The sequence below is a fragment of the Camelus dromedarius genome, unplaced genomic scaffold (genome assembly GCF_036321535.1).
Source record: "Camelus dromedarius isolate mCamDro1 unplaced genomic scaffold, mCamDro1.pat HAP1_SCAFFOLD_158, whole genome shotgun sequence".
Classification (NCBI taxonomy): Eukaryota; Metazoa; Chordata; class Mammalia; order Artiodactyla; family Camelidae; genus Camelus; species Camelus dromedarius.
The window spans coordinates 878,900-903,187 of record NW_026989827.1 but is presented as its reverse complement, the minus strand read 5'-3'; the positions used below and the strand labels follow the sequence as shown (position 1 = coordinate 903,187).

The 24,288-nt window shown below is 40.3% G+C and overlaps 1 long non-coding RNA gene across 1 annotated transcript in view; it reads left to right on the top strand.

Annotated features, from left to right (window-relative positions):
- Positions 1-24,288, top strand: part of LOC135320874 (uncharacterized) — a 49,872-nt gene that overhangs the window by 15,263 nt on the left and 10,321 nt on the right. Inside the window, exons 4-5 of the long non-coding RNA XR_010380213.1 lie at positions 20,093-20,190; positions 23,933-24,176. This is a non-coding gene — a long non-coding RNA (uncharacterized LOC135320874). The remainder of the gene's footprint in view (positions 1-20,092; positions 20,191-23,932; positions 24,177-24,288) is intronic.

Below are 24,288 nucleotides of genomic sequence, written 5' to 3'. Positions count from 1 at the left end.
GTTTTATTTCTTTCTTTCTAATCTAGAGGCTTTATTTTCTTTGTCTGTTTGCTTTGACTAGAACCTCTAGTACAATGTTGATTTTGGGAGGAAATAATTCAGTCTTTCACCATTATGTATGATCTTTGCTCCAGGTTTTTCATAGATGTTCTCTGTCAAGTTGAGGAAGTTCCCTTCTATTCCTAGTTTTTATCTATTATTCTATTAATATGGCATATTACATGAATTGACTTTTGTATGTTGAAATGCCTTTGCATACCTGGATACATCCCACTGAATTGTGGTCTATTTTATATGTTACTGGATTGGATTTGCTTTTATTCTGTTGAGGACTTTTGCATTTATATCCATAAGAGATAGTCTTTAGTTTTCTTGTGATGCCTTTGTCTGGTTTTGGTATCAGTGTGATACTCGTGTCATTGAATGAATTGGGAAGTGTGCCCACCTCTTTATTTTTAGACGAGTTTGTGAAGCATTTTTTTGTTTGTTTGTTTTTTGTTTTTGTTTTTTCTTTAAGTAGTTGATGGAATTCACCAGCAAAGCCATACTGGCCTAGCATTTCCTTGTGGGAATGTTTTGGATTACTGTTTCAGTCACTACTTATTGTAGGATTATTTGAGTTTTCTATCTCTCCTTGAATTAGATTTAGTCACATATCCTTCTAGAAATTTATCCATTTCATCTAGATTATCTCATTTATTGGCTATACAAGTATTCATGGTATTCCCTTATATTCCTTGTTATTTTTGTTAGGGCAGTAGTGACATCCTTCCTTTCATTTCTCATCTTAGTAATTTGAACCTTCTCTCTTTTTTTCTTCAGTATTAGCTAAAAATTTGTCAATTTTCTTGATCTTTTCAAAGAACCAACTTTTCTTTTTGTTGATTATTCTCTGTTATTCATCTATTCTCTATTCCATTTATTTCTGCCTTTACTATTTTGATTAGAATATTTAATTCATTTACATTAATGTAATTTCTTATCAGGTTGAAGTTACATCTGCTATCTGCTTTCTATATGACTTTTTATTTCCCCAATGCTCTATTACTACACTTTTTTGTACAAAGTAGGCATTTTCAAGTGTGCCATTTTAATTTGTTGTTTATTTTATCTTTTTCTTCTCCTCCTCCTCCTCCTCTTCCTCCTCCTCCTTCTCCTCCATTGCCCTGGAGATTATTATTAACATATTGTTTTAAAGCAATCTTATTCACATGAATGCCAACTTAATTTCAATAGTACACAAAAACTTTGCTTTGATAACAATCTTTTCCCTCCCCCTCCTCATGCTGTCACTGTCATACAAGTTACACCTTTATGCATTTATAAGTGCATCTACACTGTTTCATAAGTATTGTTTTATGTAGTTGTCTTTTACATCAAATAGAAGAAAACACGTACATGTAATACTGTATTTATACTGTTTTATTTTCTTACTCATGTAGTAGTGCTCTTTATTTTTCAAGTGAGTGTCTTTTCATTTACACCTGCTGGACTATCCTTAGTATTTCTTGTAGGGCAGGCCTGCTAGCAATTGATCCTTTCAGATTTTGTAGGAGTGTGTTAATTTCTTCTTTTTTTTTTTTTTGAAGAATCATTTTGTTGGCTATAAAATACTTGGTGACAGTATTTTCCTTTTATCACTTTGACGATACCATCCCACTGCCTTCTGGTCTCCATGGTTTTTGATGAGAAATCAACTGTCTTACTGAGGAGCCTTTGAATATGTTGAGCCTCTTTTCTCTTTCTGCTGTCAAGATTCTTTGTTCTTCTCTTTTGACACACTTAGTCTGATGTGCCTATTTTCGATGTCTCTACGTTCATACCACGTGGAGTTTGTTGAGCTGCTGGGATGTACAAATTAATGTTTTCATCAAATTTGGGAAGTTTTCAGCCATTATTTCTTTATATATTTTTTCTACCCCTTCTTTTCTCTCCTTCCTTCTGGCGCTCATATTATATGTGTATTGGTATTGTTGATGGTGTCCAACCTATCTCTGACACAGTGTTTATTTTTTTTCATTCCTTTTTCTTTCTGTTCCACAGACTGGATAATCTCAGTAGTTTTAAATTAACTGACTTTTTCTTCAACAAGTTCATATCTACAGAGAAATCTCTTATTGAATTTTTCATTTTAGTCATTATATTTGTATCTCTAGAATGTCCAGTTGGTTTTTAATGTAAATTTTATCTATTGATATTCTCTGTACAATGAGATGTTCACATACTTAAATTCTTTAGGCATGGTTTCGGTTAGCTCTTTAATCATATGTGTAATTCCTTATTTATGTCTTTGTCTAGTAAGTCCAGTGTCTGGGTTTCCTCAGGGAGTTTCTATTGACTACTTTCTCCCCTGTGTTATGGCCAAACTTTTCTGTTTCTTTGTACATCTTGTAATTTTCTGTTGAAAATTGGACATTTAAAATATTACAATATGGCAGATCTGAAAGCCAGATTTTCCTCATCTCCAGGGTTTATCGTTGCTTCCATTGTCATTGCTGCTGCAGCTATTTATGTAGTTACTTTCCTGAACAAATTCTGTAAAGTCTGTATTCTTTATCATGCATGGCCATGAGATCTGTATGTGTGCAGAAAGCCTAGTTGTCATCACTGTAATAATGATTGGACAGTGAATTCTTTCAATGCCTGGAGCCAATCGTTTGAGCTGTTGCCAGGTGGCTGTGTGCCTGCGTGCTGAGGGAAGCCCTCAGCACCGGCAGGCAGTCTGCAGCTATTCTGTAGACTTTAGTTCTTGCTTATGCAGAACCTCAAGTTCAGCCAGAGTTGAAGGCTTAAGATTTTCTCAGATCTTTCCTTGCCATATGCCACACATGTGTACGGACTTCTACAATTCTCAGAATTTTTTGGAGCTATTTAACCCTACCTCCAACCCCAGAAAGTCTCAATACTCAATTTTGCCTTCTAAGTTTCCTAGTCAGCATCTAATTAGCCTGTACTGGTACCACTGCCTCATGCAGTTGTAAAGTTACTCACTGCTGATTGTTTTCCACAAACACTCTGGGGACAGGCTGTTTGCACAGCATGAGTTTGAGATAGGTGAATTAGTGACAGCTCTCTGGGGGCGGATTTTTTGGGTAACTTCAAATCACTTCTGCCTCTTCCTTGATTGTGAGACTGTTGCTTTCAAAGGCCACCATTTAGGTGAGGATACGGGGATGGGGGTAGTTCAAGTTACGATATGACAAACCTGACTATCTTTATGGAGATTTAGCTGTTATTTTTTCTCAAATAAACATTCCCCTTATTGCTGGAAGCCTTGGTTAAATTTCCAGAGTTCTGCAGAGGTTAATTTTAACAAATTTTGCCATTGTCATTGCTTAACAGAGGAGTAAGTTTTCCAAGATTTTTACTCAGATATTGTAGAAGTGTATCCCATTTGCATTTGTTTTTAACTGAGTTACTTGCAAGAGTAACTAATTCTACAGCTCCAGCCCCATTCACATAAGAGTCCATCTGCATGGCTTCTCCTACAGGGAGAAGTGTGCAACCTGTTGTCCGTTTGTTGTTTTACTTATTAAAGTGTAGGGGTTTTTAAGAATATGCTCATGAATAGCCCTTTGTCATTTTTACACGTTACAAATCTTCCACTAGTCTGTGGCTATTTTTTTCCCTTTCTTTTAGTTGCTTTAATGAAGTTCTCAGTTTTAAGGATTTTCAGTATAGCAATATGTGGATGCTGATTACACGGGTGAGGCATTTAACTACTGTCTAAACCTCAGTCTTTGCTCTGATTCACTGTCTAGAACATCTGAACATATCTACTGAACCCCATATACCAATGGACACTGACAGTCCTAATTAAAAAAATGCTTTTTAAGTAAAGCAAAAAATATTATCTTCGACACTGGAAAAGACAAATTTCAAATTTACTAGCTGATCTTGTTTTCTGTGATCATTAGCTACATCATGATTATAGAGCCGAGAGGCATATTGAGCTACTGATTATATTTCATCGGATTTTAGAATGTAGAACACATTTCAGGCCCACTTATAGCACCATATGTGTATCTTTAAGGATATGTACATATGATGATGTCTTTATTATAAGTACCTTATTTTATTTTAAGTACCAACTCTGTGAACCTCATTAAGGAAACCTTGGAACTGCGGGACTGAAATTTTTCACACCACCACCATCCCGTAGCATCTCTTTTGCACTTAGATGTTGTGTGGCAGAGTATTTTTCTGCTCCCTAGGAATGATCAATGTTGAAGGGGGAAAAAAATCCCTCCTCTAATAAATAAAGTCCAAATCACATATTTATCTGAACAATGGCCACCATTTTAGTCCACACCAATCCATCTACTCATACTGACTCAGAGTCCTTAACACAGACAATCCACAACTGTAGTCAGGGTCCTCAGCCCACGTTGTATCCCCTCCTCATTCTTTGTTGATTCTGACCTACTTTTGTCCAACACGTCCTGCCAGCCTCTTCGCTACCTTACTGCAGTTTTTAATTTTTACCTTTGAGTCCCAGGCTGTGCCTAGTGATTTCCAGAGAAACGCCAGACACCTGGCTCATCAGGAGGGGTGGGGAGGATTTCAGGAAGCTATTACCAAAACTCATTTGCAGATCAGTAAGTGGCTGTTGTGAGCATTCCTTCTAGATCTCTGCCAGGCCCGCTGCATCCACCCCAGCAAAATAACGTAGCTCCTCCACCCACCTTTGCCTCCATTCATCTGGTTTTCTGCTTTAAGTGACACTCAGAAGCTGCTGATGGGCATTATATATATATATATTTTTTTTTATTTGAAGTATAGTCAGTTACAATGTGTCAATTTCTGATGTACAGCACAATGTTCCAGTCATTCATATACACATATATATGTATGAATTCCTTTCCATATTATTTTTCATTAAAAGTTATTACAAGATATTAAATATAGTTCCCTGTGCTATACAGAAGAAATTTAGTTTTTTTAGCTATTTTTATATATAGTTGTTAATATTTGTAAATCTCAATCTCTGATGGGCATTTTTAAAGCCACATCTGGAACCCTTGCTGCAGAAGAGTCTGAGAAATATATTTTCAACCTCATAGCATTTTGGTTAGGAAGTTGGAATAAAGGCTGAGCTGGCTCACCTAACTTGTCTGCCTTTGTGAGTAAAGAGGTCTGGAGATTCAAGGCCCAATGAAATGTCCCAGCCCTTCAGTAGCAAACTCTTAAAGCAACCAAAATGCTCCCATCTGCCAGAGCATGACTTGTCCTTAGATACTGCTGGCCATAACCACCAACGCTGTCTAATGCATCGTCTTCATCTGGTGCACACTTTCTTTAGATGTCTAATATCCTGATTAAGAGGACAAGCTGGTTTGGATTCCCAAGGTCACAGGCAGCCTTCTGCCTGACTTTGATGTATATATGTTCATTGAAGAGTCCTCTCTCAGATCAGCTAGAGCTGCCTGGTGTGTGGCTTGCCAGAGAATGTGGGTATATTGCTCCCCACCAGAGTCCTACCAGTTGTTTTATTGCAGGAAGAGAGAGAGCAAAAGAGACAGAACAGAAAGTTCTTGTCCAGCCTCAAGCACAGTCACCCCTGCCCAGGGCCCTTGCTCTGGGACACGAAGAAGTACAGGTCAGCATCGACGTGGCCCTGGTGTACTCCAAAACATGGTGTGGTTTTACTGGGCTATCTGTGTCTTTCATGGACCCTGCAAAATTCTCCCCATTTGTGAAATGGGGAACCAAGGAACTCCCACCCATGCCTGTAGCTCCCAGGGTTTGCACCCTTATGGGTTTTGAGGATTTGCTGGCAATTCATTCTTTTACACCAGGTCATTTCTCAGTTACACGGCAGTCCTGTGACTTCCTCATCAGAACTACTCCTTAAGTACGGGATTCAGTGAAAGATGCCATTCATGTTCAGGGAGGAGGAGGAAGACAACACAGATCAGAATTTCTGTTTTGCTTTTTTTGTTGTTGTTGTTTTCATAAGCCGTCTCCAGTTGTCGAATAGACCCTGAGCAAATGAATGACAGTTACACTCCCATTTGAAGGATGAGGAAAATGACACTCAGGGAGAGGAGGCAAATATCCTGAGGTTCCAAAGACAAAAAGGGATGCGCACAGAATAAGATCCCTGCAAATTTCTTGGCTGTCATCAGCCTTTAGGTCAATGACAGAGTGCCGTGTGTAGTAGTAAAGTTGTAGCGTGCATTTAGAAGGGTGCAGATATTCTTGTTTTAGTTGATACAATCACACTGTTTTGTCTGGGACTCTGAAAAAGAGAAATGGGTTAGAAAATGTTGGTTTCTCATCCTTGGTCCTTCCTCACCCTCACCCGTCTCATGAGATCAGTACTCATTCATTTCATCCCTGCCCACCTGTAGGTGATAAAGCATAGCATGATTTTCATGTCCTGCTTCACTGATTCTTGTGAAATTAGGTGTTTGAAGATAGGAAGTCATGAAAGGAAGCTGCTTTTTTTAAATAAAGTGCAGTAATTTTCTTAGCAGTGTAGGAAATTGAGGATTTTCTTCATTGAAAATCAATAGAGATTTCAAGAATATCTGTATTTCTGATGTGTAGATTAAAATGACAAAATCTAGAGGGATTACAGAAACACAAGGATGATACAAAAAGTATCTTTAAAGAGCTTTCCTAAGACTGGGCTTGTAAAGAGACTGTTAGTTGACAGAGACCCTCTTCTCACCCATAGTCCCTCTCCTTAGGTTGTAAAGGGCCAGCGTTTCCCCTGTGTGCAGTCCTGGTGCTTCAAGTGAGTTGTGGGGTAGGGCGGTGCACATGGTGCTGCCTTCAGTTTGTCCACCCTAAGTAACCTCTAACAGTCAAGGGGCGAGTGTGTTGTAACGGCATGAACCATGCGCCATGCTCTCCGGGGTGTGTGCCCATCTCAGCTCATCCCAGCTCAGGTGATGGCAGAGCAGAGAGTGGTGGCAAGAGGTCAGCCATGAGTAGCAGGGAGCACCTGTAGTCAGCTGGGACCCAAGAGGCTAGGAGTTCCAGGTGGAAATCCCAGGACTTCCCACAGCTCATTCATTCAGCTAATACTTCTCCAGCACCTGTGATGTGCTGGTGCTTCCTTTGTGAACAGAACCAAATCCTTGTCCTCCTGAAGTTGATGTTCTAGTGGAAATAAGAAATGATACACACAGGAGCAGATCCTTGTCAGGACACATGAGTGCTGTCTATTTTGGAGTGCACAAGGTGAGATCCTTTGGGAAGGAATGTATGATACAGGAAAATGTGGGGGAGAGGATGGCCATATCCCAGGTCGTATTTGGGTCCCTGGGATGCACCTCACCAAGTGTGGGTCCTTGGTTTGCCCAGCAACAAATTCGAGAGCCACAGTTCAGTAAAAGTAGATTTATTCAGAGAGATATATACACCATAGACAGAGTGGGCTGTTTCAGAAGGCAACAGAAAGGCCATGAGGCATGGGGGTTGGGTGCTCCAGTTTAAAGTAAAAGTAGATACACACTCCACAGACAGTGTGTGGGCTGTCTATCTCAGCAGAGAGAGCAACCACGAGCTGTGGGATTGTTAGATTTTATGCACTCAGTATCTTCATATGCTAATAAGTGGGAGGAATATTCCAACTGCTTTGGGAAAGGTGTTGGGATTCCCAGAAATTGGGCCACCACTCACCCTTTGACATTTTATGGTCAGCCTTGAACCTGTCCTGGGACCTGTGGGAGTGCCATTTAACATCCTGCTGTATTTCGGTGAGTGTGTATTGAAGCTCAAGATCTACTGGGAGTTGACTTTTCCACCATCTTGGTGCTAAAGGCTGTGCCATTCCTTTATTGGATTTGCCCGGCCCCTTCCTTTCTCATGAGGGAGCTCTGGACTGATTGCACAATTGCAGAGCAGGGGACACAGTGGAAAGAACTTCATAAGTGGAAGGTGGAAGGCAGTGTTTTCAGTAGAATTCTCAAGTCAATTACAAAGTAACGGTCTTCTTTTTGCTGGGGGTACATGGTGTCACATGAGGGAACTGTGAGCCTTGGATACTGTAGTGAGTGGGTGGCTCACTGTGTATACTGTGTTGCTTCTTAGGTGGCCCAAGGACAGTTGGCTTATAGGTGACCCATTCCCTCAAGCAGGGGTCTCTTTGGGGATTTTCTGCATGTGAGGGTAACATGGGTCACTTGGGGGGCAGGACCAGCCAGTCACAGCTTGGTCCACAGTCACCTAGTGCCCTCAAGGCTTTCACCCCATGGATGCGTCACCTCCCCCTGGATGGGGACAAGGGCACAAGTGGTGGGGCAGCTTCTCAGTGGTGGAGGCATTGCTCTCCAGACCCAACACTCAACAGCGTGGACCCCTGGTGTTGGCCACAGTCTTGGCTAGATGAGGCTGTTCGGTAGCTGAGCTCATGAGACATGGGTGCCATGCTTCCATTCTCACCAAGAGCTCTAGTTTCGAAGGTTCTCGTCAGACAGCCACAAATACTCCATAGCCCATAAACAAAGAACAGTCTCCTTCAATCGGGGAAGGGCACACAGAAGGAGAACGGATGATCCCGAGAGCAGGAGAGGACAAATCCGTCCTGCCATCAGGGATCTGACAGACGAGCCAGCTCAGTTCCTCTTACTAGTTGTTTACTTGGAGGATCTGGGGTATTTGGGTGACCTGCAAGTGTCAGGAAATAGTACACGAGGGCTTTGTAGATTTTCTGGTCCGGTGTTTACTCACCCCATTGTAGCTGTCGTGTAAGGAAACAAAACTTGTTGGACAACAGGCCATGGCCTCTGCTCCCTGGTGGAGCCAGGAGATTACAATATTAAGTACGACTGCGGGGGCATCATTTCTATGTTGAGAGGCCAGATGGCCTTACATAACTCTCATGCTGGATGTCTAAGTTGCAGAGGGAAACTGGATTCCATCCAGCTCTCCAGCCAAGGAGGATACCAGAAGTGGCCTCCGCCACCAACTGTGAGCTCTTTGCCTCCACTGACAGCAGCATCTATAGCAAAAAGCTGGGCTGCCACCTGCGTTTCCGTGTAAACATCCGAGTACCCACAGCAATGGCCTCGTGAGGGTTGGTGTGCCCAAGGAAGCGGTGTGTGAGATGGAGGGAGCAGTGCCGGGGTCAGACACCGGGCGGGCAGGCAGGCAGTGACGACATCTGTGCAGCGCAGGGCCCATGGAACTGAGCCAAAGGGAGGCGGGTTTTGGAGCAGGGAGCCTGGGCAGTGCCGTGTTATTCGTAAGAAGATCCTGGGCTCTGGATCCACGAAGTCATTGGCTTGATTCCAGACACTAACCTTCATCTTGGGCAAATGTTTGAAGCTTTCTGTGACTCTGTTTCTTGGTGTCCCAAATGGGGACAATAGTAGCAATTACCTCTGAGAGTCAGGAGTGCCTTTATAGTTGTCATTTCATTACGCTGACAGCAGCCCACGAGCACGGTTCTAGGTCCCCCAGTTTACACGTGGCAGACCGGTAACCTTTTAATCAGTAATCACGCAGCTAAGAATGGTCAGAACGAGCATTTGAATTTGATCCCTTTGTCCAGATTATTTCTATTCTCACCCAGTATTACTGGAAAAGTAGTAAACTCAGAAGAAACACTGCTGGGAAGTGGGTGCTTGAAACATGTTTGTCATTGGGGAGTGTTGAGTTCACGTTCCTCACAGCCCATCCGAGGCTCCCTGCATCTCCGGCTGCCCTTGCTGGGGTCTGCAGGGCTCTGGGAAGCTTCTCCTTGATCTCTACCCCAAGGCTCTCTGCTCTCTACAGGTTGATTCTCAACCCTGACTGCTCAGTAGAGCTAATGTCTAAAAACAAAAAAATGGTGGGGAGGGTATGGCTCAGTGGCTGAGCACTTGCTTAGCATGCAAGAGGTCCTGGGTTCAATTCCAAGTACCTCCATTAAAATAAATAAATCTAACTACCCCCCCAAAAAAAGGAAAGTATTTAAAAAACAATAAACAGTACAAAGGCCCCACACCAGGCTGGGGCGCACTATGTTTTAAAGGCTCCCAGATGCTTCCCATGTGCAGGACGGTGAGAGCTACCCCTCTACATCTCTTCTCGTGAGCTTGTCCACTCACAACCATTAGCCTCTTGAAGCAGGAAAACTACTTGGCTCAGCCTAGAACTTTCTCCCGATTTCTAGACTTTTATTTGCCTATTGGACATCTCTCCTGGAGCCCACAGGCACCCAGCCAGAACTGAATCAGTTGTCTCCTCTCACGACTTGCTCCTCTTCCTGCCCTTCTTGTTTTAGGAAATGGCACTATAATTTAGGACACTGCCAAAGCCAGAAAGCTGGCCGGCATCTTTGACCTCTTCCTGCCCTTCCATCACATCTGTGGCCAATCCGTCCACCTGCTGAAATGTTTTCTTCTCTCTCCTCCTAGCGGGGCCTCAGCAGGCCTTCACATGAACCTGCCAATAGGTCTCCCTGCCTCTATCTTTTTTCTTTCTAGATCAATTTGCATGTCTCCTTTACCTTGGAGGCACACAGAGTCCTGTGTGATGTGCACCTGTGATCTCTCCACCTGGTTGCCTCACCTGCCTCCCACACCCTGTTCTCACTTCTAGACTATTTGCAGTTCCTGGAAGTGACCTGGCTCTCTTTGGCCTCCCTCCTTTGCATGTGCAGCTCCCCAGGGAGAAATGGCCTTAACATTATAACTTCACCTGATCACTTCTAGGGCATCTCAGAACTCACCACAGTGGTTCCCTCCTCTGGGAGAGCGTTGGCTACAGTTCCGGCTCTCTGCCCCGAGCACCCACTGCTGACTGTTATCCAAGCCGTCTTAACACGCCTCCTCAGCCATCATTTCATGATGAGTCCTGTGCACCTAGGAGCTCCCGGAAGCAGGGACTGTGTCTTTTTTCTCTTTATTCTCAGAGCATGGTAGAGACTCAGGTATAATGGTGGAGGGAACAGTGGTTATTCTGGAATTTCTCTAGAGTTATGGCCTAGGAGTAACAGTCTGGTTGGAAGAAGGGTTTAGGGGATTTACCCTGAAGCCACATTTTTCAATAAATATTTCATGTTGTTTTTGTCTATTTGAATTGACGAGTCTTAAAACAGAATGACGATTCCTAAAAATTACTTTACCGAAGATTGAGGAAAATGGCAGTTTTCCATATTTAAGAATATTATTTTAATTTTGTGTGACTGGGGTGGTGGAAAATAGAAATGGAGGGGTTACTAAAGCATTCTAATCCCCTTCCCCACCCTCAGGTCCATTGGACAGAAGAGACAGAGGTATGTGAGGAAAAGGACCTCCTCTTTGGCGGGTGGACCGTGCACTGCTTTTAAATTGTGACAGTTACTTTTACTTTTTTTAATTTTCTTTTTTAATGGAGGTACTGGGGCTTGAACCCAGGAACTTGTACATGCTTAGCACGTGCTCTACCACTGAGCTATACCCATCCCCCCGATATTTGTGTTTTTAGCGGGCATAATGTGCTGGTAGCAGATACTTTAGCATCAGACACAGTCACCTGTGTCTGACCATCACGTTAATACCTTTCCCATGAGCTAGAGAGCTAGTCTGTTTCCAAAAGTTCAATAAATAATCTACATTATCTTTTTTCTAAAAAAAAGGCATTAACTCATGTTTCTCTTTAGTATCGCCTATAAATAAAATGTGATTTTATTAACCGTTTATGAAAGTGTTAAGGGTAATAAATATTAAGTACAAATTTCTGAAGCATCAGTCATCACTGAAGATCCACATTCTGCTGTTCTCTCTCTCTGTTAGTCACCTTACTTCTGGAGCTCTGGAAGCGGCACCAGGCATAACTTGAGTACAAATGGGACACGGTTGAGCAGGAAGAACAAGTCCGGTCAGAATAGGAAGAGCGGTGTCCCCACGTGGAGACAGATGAGATTACCCAGGAAAAGCGGGCGCTGTTTAGATTCACTTTAGTCTGTTTACTTCTGGGCTTGTCAGCCTTGGCTGCATGTTGGAATCACCAGGGGACCTTAAAAAATGTTGGTGCCTGGATTCCATCACTGCTAACTCGGATGGTACTTAGTGGCCTGGGGTACATTCTGGCATAGGGAAGTTTTTAAAGTTCCTCTTGTTATTATAATGTGCAGCCAAGGTGAAGGAGCACTCCCTGGAATGGTGGACACAGAAGAGAACTGAGGTCCTTCATTCATATTAACAGTAAAAATGGGGAAAAGAAAAGGTCTGGTATAAGTGTATGAGAAAAGAGGCATTGACTTGTATCCTTTCATAACACCAATAAATAAATGCAAAATATAAATTAGCTGCTATGACATAGATGTAGGAGGAAAGACACATTGGTTTTTATAGTTGACTCCCATTTTTTAACATGTGCCTTCATTATTGCCGCCTCCTTTTCATCGTAGACTAGGTGCCCATTTGTCTTTAACTAAGTCGCGGTCACTGCTCCCCCTTCCGGTTGGGATGTGCACAAAGCAGCATGGCTCTCATCCTAAAGTCAGAGAAAGGGTAAAACAAGCAGGGAAACATTTGTTGAGGTGCCATCAGTGTTTGAGCAGTGTTTGAGCTAGGCATGTTACATAACTTAAAATGTAAATTTATTGCTGCCTCTCCTGCTGCAAAATTAAAAAAATAAAACTATATATCTTTGTATCAACATTCCAGAGCTATGAAAAGATGATTTTTTGAGTCATCTGTATTATTGCTTCTTTCCATCAGCTGAGATAATTTAGAGCTAATGGTACTTGCATTCAGCAGCAGCAGCAGGACAGTAGGTTGTGAGCATGAATAACTCTTGGAAAGAAAATGCTTTTACTAGGAGCATCTGAAAATGTCTCCAACTATAGATTTAATAAATTGAATCACAGATCTACAGAATGTTGGCACTGAAAAGTTCTGGAGGGAGCAGGTCAAACTCTTCTTTTTATAAATGGAAAGAAATGAGGTTCAGCTACAAATAGAAAGTGACATTTGTCTTTTACAATGTAATAAGCTTCTAATAATCCCCATTATGAATATTTCCCATTGTTTACAACTGAAGATGTGAGTCAAAGCATATGTTGGTAAAAGACTGTACATTCAGAGTTGAAAGCTGAAACTTAGACAAAATTAGATGTTCATAATGCTTTTGAGTCCTGAAAAACAAAAACGTATCATATTGGCAGTATACAAAAAAATACTGAATAAAAGTTTTTTGGTCATTTAAACTGCCAATTTTAAATTTAAAATTGCCAGTTAATAAGTTTAAATTTTCATTAGAACATGCTTGTTGAAAAATTGAAGATGAAAACTCATTTCACTTTATTGTTCTTCCTTATTTAAAAAATTGCCTAATATTTTGTTTAGTTTTTTAATTGAAGCATTTTACTTTACTTGCGAAAGTATGCTCCATTGTTTAGAGAGGCCAGCGTTGTGGTAGTGAGAGCTTGGAAATGAAGTTGCCTAAATTCATATTTGAACACAGCAGCTTGCTTCCTGAGTGATCTTGGACAACTTAACTTCTCTGTACCATAGTTTCCTATAAAATCAGAATAAGAGAGTTGCTTCCTCATGACTATGGTAAGGACGGGTTGAATTTATGTGCAGAATCTACTTGGAAGACTTCCTGGCACAGAGGAAAGGCCATGTACTTAGTGACAGCTATTATTATACTTTATCTGCTTTCATTATCCAGGTAAAACTTGAGTCTTACTGATTTCATCTCTAAAAATGAAATATAAATATAAACTCTAAAATGGAAACTCTAAAACTTCATAGTTGTTGCTAATAAACACATAAAGCTCAACAAAGGAACACACAGTGGAGACCAGTTAGCTGCCGACACCTGTGAAACATTCTGTCCTGCACGGACTCTGCTGTCACTAGCGTCACTTCTGAAACCTAAGGCCAGCTCAGGCGTAGAGCTTTACAGCTTGGCCTCGTCAGGTACCCAGATCCCCAAGCTCAGACAATGGCAGGGAAACAGTTTACTGTTCACATATGCATTTTCAAAAAATAGTATTAAAATGAACACTGTACGTATTTTGTTGTTTGTTTGAAATCGTTAACAGAAAAGAAAAGAAAAAAAAAACAGGAAAAAAACCCATGCAATTACAAATAATGATTCTATGTCTGAAAATTATTTTTTTTAAATTATGTTTAGGATTTATTGACCAGTTAGGAGAAAAGTCATTTCATAGGTGTAATCCCTTGATTGACTTAACTTGTTTTTTTAATTAGGAAGAAGAGCGTGTTCCATTTACCACCTGGGGAAAGTGTATACATATAACCCTTTGTGCAAGTGCTCTTTTATGGGTAAGAACCTGCCACAGACTTTTTAAAATCTAATGTGAAATCTTGAGAAAACTGAAAATCAAGCTTGGAACTATGAAGTCTCATAGAGAAAAGTTTTTCCAGAGAACATCTGAGCCAATGCAGGGCGCCACTCTTGAGGTTCCACAGTCTCTTCTGCTCACAGTGCTTCCCCCAATTCTTTTCACCTCATTTGTTCAAATCAGATCATTGGTTTAGGATTCTCCAGGGTCTGATTAAGAGACCAGATGGAGGCATTAAGATTTCTAAAATTTTCCAAGAGTAACAACCAAGGTAAAATATCTAAGAATAACCTAAGAAAAGGATAGTAGGAACTATCATAAAATAAAAGTAAAAACTACTGAAAGATATAAAAGAAGCTTTAATCACATGATTCTAGATTAAAATATCATATCTCCAAAATATCAGAAGTTATAAAATTGATTTGGGGTTTATTGTGAATAAAATCATATTAGTAATATAATAATTAATAAGATAATGAGACTTTTAGTAGTTCAAGAATAGCCAGATTAGAAAATAGGACAGGAAGTCCAGATATGGGCTCTGATATCAATAATAATTTAATATAAGAGATGGAAGGCATTACAAATCAGGGAGATAAATAAAGGTTATTCAGTGAATGGAACACTCGTTAGCTAATTGGGGGGAAAAGAAAAGATTGAAATCATACAGTGAACCATATATTGTGATAAATTCCAGAAACATTTAAAAAGTAACACAATTAGAAAAAAACTAGAAATAAATATGGATGTTTACACAAACTCTAGATGAGCAGTAAGTTTCTGAGGAAAGTATACAAAGATTTCCATGCATCAGAAGCATCCTAATTTTAAACAAAACACCAGAGGATGTTATTTGTTTACAAATCCAACAAGGGGCTAATTCCTTCAATACATAGAGAGTTCAGATCACTTCAAAGGTAACATCAAAAAATCTCAGGAGCATAGAAGGCAGAGAAAAGGAACACACATTCACAAAGAAAAAATAGATGTCACACTCCAATGGTAATTCAGTGCACATCAAAATGAAGTAGTTTTCCACCTCTCAAGTGACACAGCTCTGTTTATGAGGATGAAATGCCAGTGATCACCAATCCCATGACTAGGTTACTGGATATTTTTTGTGAAGTATGGTTGATTTACAATGCTGTGTTAATTTCTAGTGTACTCCTCAAGCCTTCTTAGAAAGCAGTCTGGCAGTTGATATCAAGAGTCAAAAATATTCCTATGCTTTAATCCACTAATTCAGCTTTGAAAAACTTTTAATCAGGAAGTATTTCAAAATGGCAGGGAAAAGTCAGTATGGATGCAAGTCACAGACATACTTTTATATGTGTATATATATATATATATAATCTCAGCCAAAATATTCTTCCAACCCTTCACAAAGTAGAACAATACCCAGCCATGAAAAAGTGTGTCCATGAAAATTTTTTATGACATGTCAAAATGTTATGCTTACGATAGGCTTGAGAATAAAATTAATATATAAAATGATTTGTAATATACAAACAATGAACCCTTCTGAAGGAATTATGTCTATAGGTAGAAGCATTTTTCTTAATTTATTTTTTATTCATTTTCAGAGTTGGAGTCTTTTCATTGTAGGTGACAAAATCAATTTCCAATGTGTTTAAACAACACCCAAAAAATGGGGATGCATGGGATTTATTGGTTCCTGTAAATGAAAACCTCAGATCTGAGGTCTGGCTTCAGTCAAGGAGAGATACTGTAGCCCAGATGATGTCAAGGGCTGGTCTTGTCCTGTCTTCATTCTGTGTCCAATGATGTCTCAGCATGCTGCTTCTAGGCACTCAGCATCCCAGATCATCCATCCAAACCAAGAGAGGTCTCTTTTGGAAGCTTCCTCTCTTGATAGAGGAAGCTTATCATTCACATGGGCACAAGCACGTATCTCCTCACATAATAGTGGCTCTTACTGGGTTATTTGTCAATTCTCCAATCATGTGCGAGGCCAATACAATGACGGGTATTATTTGTCTTAAACCAACTGAGATCTACCTCTGGTGCTTCAGAAAGAGTGGGTTAATCGAGCTTAAATCACAGGACAAAAAACAAAAGGGAGGTTATTTATCCTAAAGCAAAATCTGGGTCCCCTTCTAAGACTGGGGACAGATCCAGGACAACAGTTCTGTCCACTACTGAGTACTTTCAAATTTTCTTTAATGAGCAAATGTTAAAGTTATGATCAGAAAATATGATAAATACGAAGAAACTTGAGGAAGGAGAATGGAAAGCTTTCCTGTTTCATAAGAAATATTGAACCCATTAAGTGCTTGGAAGAAAAATGGAAATGTGTCAAGTTTGTAAAAGTTCTGAAATGAATTACAATTAATTTCACAGACCATGTTGGAGACAGTGCTATACAGTTAGTGTGTCTTTTGGCTCTTTGAGTATTTCAATTCTTTCACTTAATAGTTGCTTCATTTGGGGAAATTGCATCATTTCCACGTGGCTCTATTTCCTCATCTGTAAAAGAGATATAATATTACCTTCCCAACAGGGTGATTGTGAGGATTTAGAAAAACAGACGTGTGCTGAAGCAATAGTAAGCATTTAAAGAGTCTTAACTATTACGATTACTTAATAAATAATTAAAAAATTATTATGCAGACTTTTTAAAAATGCATAGCATTTAAATGGCCTATATGTGCTGTACAAGTGGGAAAGGCTTTATATACCTTCTATAATACATTTTTCTCAGCCTTAACTAATTTTCACATTTAATCACACACACACCAAAAAGTTATTCCTTTCACAATCATGAAGACTTTCTGTGAAGAAAAGGATGATGAAAGAGAGTAGAGGAGAAAATAAAATGCTTTCTCTACAAACTGATGGCTTAAAAACTAAGAAAAACACCTTTTTAAGACTTTGGTCACCATATTCATAGCTAATACTTAGGTAGAGTTTTTCACATGCCTGTGGTTAATGTTCTAATTGTTTTCACAATTAGTAAATCATTGACTCATCACAATAGTCCTATAAATTGCTATTATTATCCCCCCATTATATGGGTGAGGAGATTGAAGCCCCTAGAAGATAAGAAATTTGCACAAGGCCCCACAGCTAGCATCGTAGCTGGGATCTAGATGCAGGAGTGTGGCTCCAGGAGGGGCTTGTAAACACTCCATCTGCTCTCCCTTGCAGGTGCAAGCCAGCCTCCCGCTGTTACTGTAAATAACATGATGTGGTTCACTTAGTCTTGAAATTCACATTCTTTGTAGCTTTCTCTCTGGGGCAGCCATCAGGAGCAGCCAGGGACCCTGAGTACATGCTTCTGGACTATGACCAAGAAGGTAGATGGAAGGAAAACAGTTTAAAAATGGGACCTTTAATGTGCATTCTTCAGTGGGCAGAAAAATACCTGCCTAGTGAGGAACTGAAGCCCTACCAGCCACGTGCAAATTATGCTTCAGACACTCCCGTTGTCCTTGGGTCCACACAGTCAGAACTACAATGGATCAGGGACATGAATCTTGTGCAAATGCAGGGAGTAGGAATACCTGCCATTTTAAGATCTCAAGGAGTATGAAAAGCATGTGAAGCTTTCATCAGCAGAGACCTGCTGTCACTTCCACTATTTCCCTCAGGGCATGTCCACAGCTTCACTTGTCCTATTAAGAATGAAGATGACAGCTAGCAACTGCTGACCCCTGAATCAGTGATAGGTTCTCCCTTGAAAGGAAGCATATCCCCTTCATGGGTTACAACTAGTTCATAACCTAAGTAATTCTATAGATGTAGAAGGGATACTTTCACTGGTTCTGCTATCACAAAATTGTCTCCAAAAGAACATGCCACCAGTTACTCCATTTTCAGCCATTTAATGATATACTTAACAGGCTTCCTTCTTTAGTGCAGTTTTAGGTTTACAGAAAAATTCACAGAAAGTGGAGTTCCCATATATTCCCTATGCCCTGCACACAGCTGCTCCTGCTGTCAGCATGTTATATTAGTGGATGCACTCATTCTTTTTGACATCCTTCATTCCTCCTCCCCTAAAATTTAACATGCCTGATATTCACGTCTCTTGTGGCATTTACATGCGATTTACATCACTTTTCACGTTTATGTGAGGTTTACAGCACGTGCATGTTTTCTGTTTAAGCGTGGATTGGGGGCAAGTTTTCTGTGTAAAAATACGATCATTAGTGAGCCTTATGCTGCTAGGTTTTTGGGTTGTCAGGTCTTGTTGACCATTGCTTCAGTTATTGGGATCATTGTCTACGGACTTTCAGTGTTCATTGTATTTTCAGCAGAACTTCCCTAGAACCTGAATGGAAGAGACCCAATCCAGAAGTACCTGACTGTGCAGGTGGGCCACGCCCATCACTGCTTCCCTCATCAGTTTTATCATCATCGTGACCCTGAACGCCATATATGAGAAAGTGGCAATCAAGATGACTGAGTCTGTTAAGCTCCTTCTGCAGCTGAGGTCATTTCTACACCAGTTTTAGAACCAGGTCAAAACAGAGACTTTATCTTTTAGGCACTTCAATTCCAGTACATTACAGTCTTTAGAAAACTTCAAGTGTAAACGTATTTTCTCTAGCCTATATGAGAAGTGAATTAGCTGCAGCTTTGCATTAGTAAAAGGGATAAAGAAAGCTTTAGAATGTCCAAGCTCTGTGTAAATATGTCAGTGCTTAATAATAATTTCAATTACATTAGATCATGTACCCTACTGTTGAAAGTAAATAGTCTCTCTATTGCAAATAAGTGGAAGAGGGTCGTGGTTCCAGTGGCAAATTTGCTTGTGCGTTACGGAGAGGACAAGTAATCACACTGTTTTGTGTCCTCCCCCCATGCTGTTCCTGTTAGTGTAGCTCCATTCTCATCAGCTGTGGCTTCTATAACAAATGTTTCTTCTCTCTGGCTTGTATCCCAGCCAGCAGCTTAGCGGCCCAAGTTAACTGCTTCCCACACACTGCATGTGGCTGGGTCATTCTCCCAGTTGTCTGCTCAGTGGTCATCTTCTGAAAACACTAAGACCAATTCAAATTTTGAACTAGGAGGATGTTTTATGTTCCCCAAAAGCTTCTAGCAAGTTGCCCCGTGTTTTGTTTGTTTTCTTCAATAGTCCTACCTTCCTGCTGTTCAGGGAGACAAGAGAATTTCATTTAGCAGGATGTTTAGAAGTAGCTTTCTTTCAACTTACACCTGACAGAGGACAGTTCTTGCCCATTGGATACTGTTGTGCTTATAAATTTTAAGGAACGGGTGACTTTTTTTTTTTTTTTTTTGCCTTGTGTGATATTGCATTCATAGTGGGAGAAACTCTTACAACAGTGTGTACAGTTGGAATTAATATAGTAGCTATGTTAAGGAATTCAAAACAGCTTATATGGAAAAAAGTGTGAATTGTGTATATATATATATATAAATATATATACATATTTAGCGTGTTAACTCATGTGTCCGTGGCTTTGATTAGGGTCTCAAGGCTGTTCACAGTTTTACAGACTTAACTTTTCTTTATTCTAGCTGCAGAGATCCCAAGGACCAGACTGACTATGAGAACAACCTAGCCATGAAGGTGTTCTTCTTCCAGTTTGTCAACTACTACTCCTCGTGTTTCTACATCACATTTTTTAAGGGAAGATTTGTGACTTATCCTGGAGATCTGGTGTATTGGCTGTGAAAATACAGAAATGAAGACGTGTGAATACAGCTTTGTGTTCTGACAGTCTAACCTGTTTCAAGTTTTCTCTTAGTTGCCCAATGAAGAGTGTCTTTACTCTCTGTTCCTTAGATTTTTTTAGGCATAAAATAATGACTTTATTTCATGTTAGAGCTATCTAAAATTTAAATGAGATTTTCTGTCTAATATTCCAGTGTGACCCAGGTGGCTGTCTCCTTGAACTGATGATGCAGCTGACAATAATCATGGGAGGACAGTCCATCTGGAATAAGATACAAGAGGTGTTACTTCCGTGAGTAATAAGTCATGTGATCTTGGGGTGAGAACGGCCCACCCATCCAAGTAATTTTCCTGCATGCCCATCTCTAAAACAGGGGAGACTCTCTGCTTATTAAAGCTCTCCAGATAAGATGATCCAGCCAACAGTGTAAACATACCTCCTGTTTAATAATTATGTTTAAATTCCTCCCTTTTTATGTTTAAATTACATCCTCAAGTGCTATAGTTTCTGCTTATTAGCCCATCACTGGGGACTGACTGATCAGAGCCCGTTGAGAGATGGCCCTTTTTGGGGCCGTGAACTAATTTTCCCACAACTTCCCGCAACTTTCTCCTCCTTTTATACATGCATTTAAAAATCCATAACAGGAATTTGTTGAGTGCCTAGTATGTGTTAGTCACTGTATTAAATGCTGTACATATATGTGTGTGTGCGTGTGTTTGTGAGTAGAATTTAATCACCCAAACAATCCTTATTCTTATCTTCCTTTTCAAATGAAGATCCTGTGGCTTAAAGAAGGTAAATGATTTGCCCAAGTTCTCATTGCCAATAAGAGACCACTGTGGGACTCAGATGTAAGACCCTATCTCACGGAATCCATGTTCTTCTAAGAACAGAGACTCTCTTGGGGTCCTAAGGCAAAGGGTTACATAATGTTTTAAGAGACACTTGTCTAAAATAATAACTACAGAGGTTTTGACTTACTGTTCTCTTCCTAAAAATCAGAAAAGCAGATGTTAGCAAAGGTCACACTGTCCTTTCGATTTTCACATAAGCCCAATCCCATATCAAAGTGGACAGTCCAGTGTTATCTGCAATTTCTGAACATTTCAAGGAGCTTAGTGTATTCGCTTTCTGTTGTAACAAGTATCCCCAAATGACATGGTAGTAGGAAGAAAAAAGAAATAGTCTCCACTAAACAACACAAATTTAACCTTGTAGGGTTCTTGAACGCAGGAGCCTGCTGAAGTCAAAATATTGGCACGGCTGTTTCTGAAGGCCTCAGGGGAAACTGTATCTTTGACTTCTCTGGCTTCCAGAGGCCACCTACGTCTCTTGGCCTGTGACCTCTTTTCCTTCTTTCAAGGTCAGCATGGTTGTGTGACTCTGACTCTGATCCTGTGGTCAAATCTCCTCTCCTCTCTCCCCTCTTCTGTCTCCCTCTTCCTCATTTAACTACCCTGGTGATTACAATGGGCCCACCTCTATAATCCAGCTCATCTCTCTTAGAGTAGGCTGGTTAGCAACGTTAACCACAACTGCAACCATAGGCCCCCTTTGCCAGGGAATATTACCTCTTCCTATGTTCTGGGGATAAGGACATAGACATATTGGGGGGGGACATTTTTCTGCCCACCACACTAAGCTTTTTAAGATAATTTCTGGCTTTGAGTTTCTGTCCTCATGAAACTGTTGATCTCTCTTCTGTCTTGCCTTCCACAAAAGCATTCTGCTCCTGGCCAACCGAACTGCATTGCTCACCCCTCTCTGTGGTGTCCCCCAAAACCAATTACACAAGCAGATCTTACTGTTGTTTGGAGCATGGAGGAGAAACTCAAACAACTTGAATTTTGAAATAAAATCCTCCATCATTTTACAATCTTCCATGTCACTATAGAAAAATTACTTTTTAACTTCATTTTTTAATTTTTAAACTATTTTAAACTTTGTAACTTTTTTTAAACTTTACTTTTTTTCTTATCATCCTTCATTGTAAGCTCCAGAAACCTGCTATTCTGCCCACCGCATCCAAGTTCCCTTTCACTGTTTCTCCTCCCTTCCCTAACTTTCCTTCACTCTCCCTTATTACCAATTTTCTGTCCATTCTCTTTATAGGGCAGTTAAATTATTTTTTCTTTCCTTCTTTCTGTTTTTGCAGAGTGAACACATTTGTGTGTCAGTGTGTCCTTCCACATTTCTTCACAAGGTCTTCATCTTTCAGCTTCAGGATGGATTACTGTGGTCTGTCTCCAAACAAAGGCATTTCCCTTGTCCCCCAGCTCACCATGCCCCTCAAAAAAAAGATTCTGATCTTTGCTGTGAAATGAATCTTTTTTTTCCCTACTGTGCAGTAGACAACTCTTACCCTGAGCTCACAGTCAGATTTCTCCAGAGGAGTAAAAGTAGCTCATGTGCAAATAATACTACTTTTCTCTGTGAAAAGAAATAGATCAGATAGAGGAAATACTTAACTCAGATTACTCAAAAGCATTTCCTGAAGGAAATAGGTTAATTATTTAACACTAAATTTTGTTGAATCTGGTTATCAGTGAGCTATTTTTACCAATCAAGAAGGATATATTTCCTAAATTGGTACTGAGCAATTCATGTGAAATGAAACTTGCTCACATTAACTAGTTTAAAGTAAAGGATGCATTATAGTATCTGTGGTCTGTTTATACCTTCGCTTAAGTAAGCACATTGTTGTAGGTTCCAGTGAGCTGAACTTTGCCTACATGTATTTCTACTCTGGGCTAAAATATTTAGGGAAAATATTTTGAATTATGTTTCCCTTTTTTGAATACCAGAAATTCTGAATGGTAGCCAAGTTCGAGGGTGGCTTGTGTTTTCCTCACTGCCTCTTCCCTTTGTATAAGGTGCCAGTTTCCTTCTTAATTTTTCATATAAAATCCTAACATACTAAAGATCTATCAATTACTCTTGCTGCCCCAAAACTATACCCATCCTCAAAAATACATCGGAAGGGAAAAGAAAACTTATCAAAGTTAGTGACTATTTTCATGCTATTTAAATATGTCTAAAGGAACATAATGAAATGAATTTTACCATATCTCACCTGCCTCCACCCCCCAATCCCATGTGGGTTTGTTGAGTAGGATTCTGGGAGCAAATGAAGAAGGACAGTGATGCCGTGATCCAGGCTCTCTCTGGGGTCTCCCCAGCACTTGGATCGGCACTTGGTATAAAGTAGGTCTCAGTCCGAGCCAGCTGAGTGAGTGAGTGACTCACAGGCATCGAATGAGTAACATCAGTGAATTAACAGCATTCTTTGTAGGACTCAGAGAATAAGCTGAGTGCCCTATGGCCTTCCCAGCCTCCCGTACTATTTTGATGTTGGGGTCATTTCTGGGAATGTTATTCTGTACTTGACAAAAGTCTAGTACAATTCCAGGGTTAAGTAACTTGCCCTAGGGAAATTTTATGATAAAATATTAAGAAAAATGGTTAAATGCCCAACATGACATAGCACTGTCCTTTGGTGTTTAGATAATGTATGGCTGTAATTTTCTTACTTTATATGCTTTCTACATTTTCCACCGTGTGTACGCACTACTATATAGTAAGAAAATGCAAATATTTAAAAGAGAAAATCTCTCTTCTCCAGATATGATTTGGTTAGAGGATGAGTCAGATAGATATATTAAGAGAATCTTAAATACATGTGTCCATAATTCACTCTTTAAATCCAGGAACAGGAAACTCAGGAATGAAATAGATTAAGAGAATCAAAGATACTTGTATTCAAGATTAGCAAGTAGGAGTGTCCTCAAAAGAAAAGGTGATTATCTATAATTCAGGGATTAAATGTGATAATGAACGTACTAAGACAACATGAAGTAGAAAATGCCACGTGGGAAGCACTGAGTAAAGGGCAATTTACCATGATTATGCCAATATGTGTGGTCAATTCCCAAGCAAATTATTGTGTAACCCCTGCTAGAGGGAGAAAGCTTCCAGCCTTGGCTGAAGAGTGGGGAGGATCCAGTGTCTGTATTTTTTAAAATGTCTACAGGTGTTTCTCATGTGCAAATTGGTATCCCTGCATGAGAACCATAAACCAACAGAAAACCCAAAAGACCGAGGACAATGATGGGTTGCCGACAGCCCAAGCTTTTCTGCCACAGAAGAGTGGTTCCAGTCAGGAAGACTGAGCAAGAGGCTCAGAGTCTTAGCTAAGGACAAGCAAGTCGGGACTTCTAATACGACCTAATGTCATCGACGGGGGAGGGCAGTTCAGCACAAGAAGGGAGCACCAGGTGAGTTAACATGGAAGTTACATCCTGGATCCAAACAGTGATGGATTTGGGTCCCGGAGGGTTAAAGCCCTGCTTCCGTTGGGCATGGACCGCATTCCACAAGAGGCTGAGA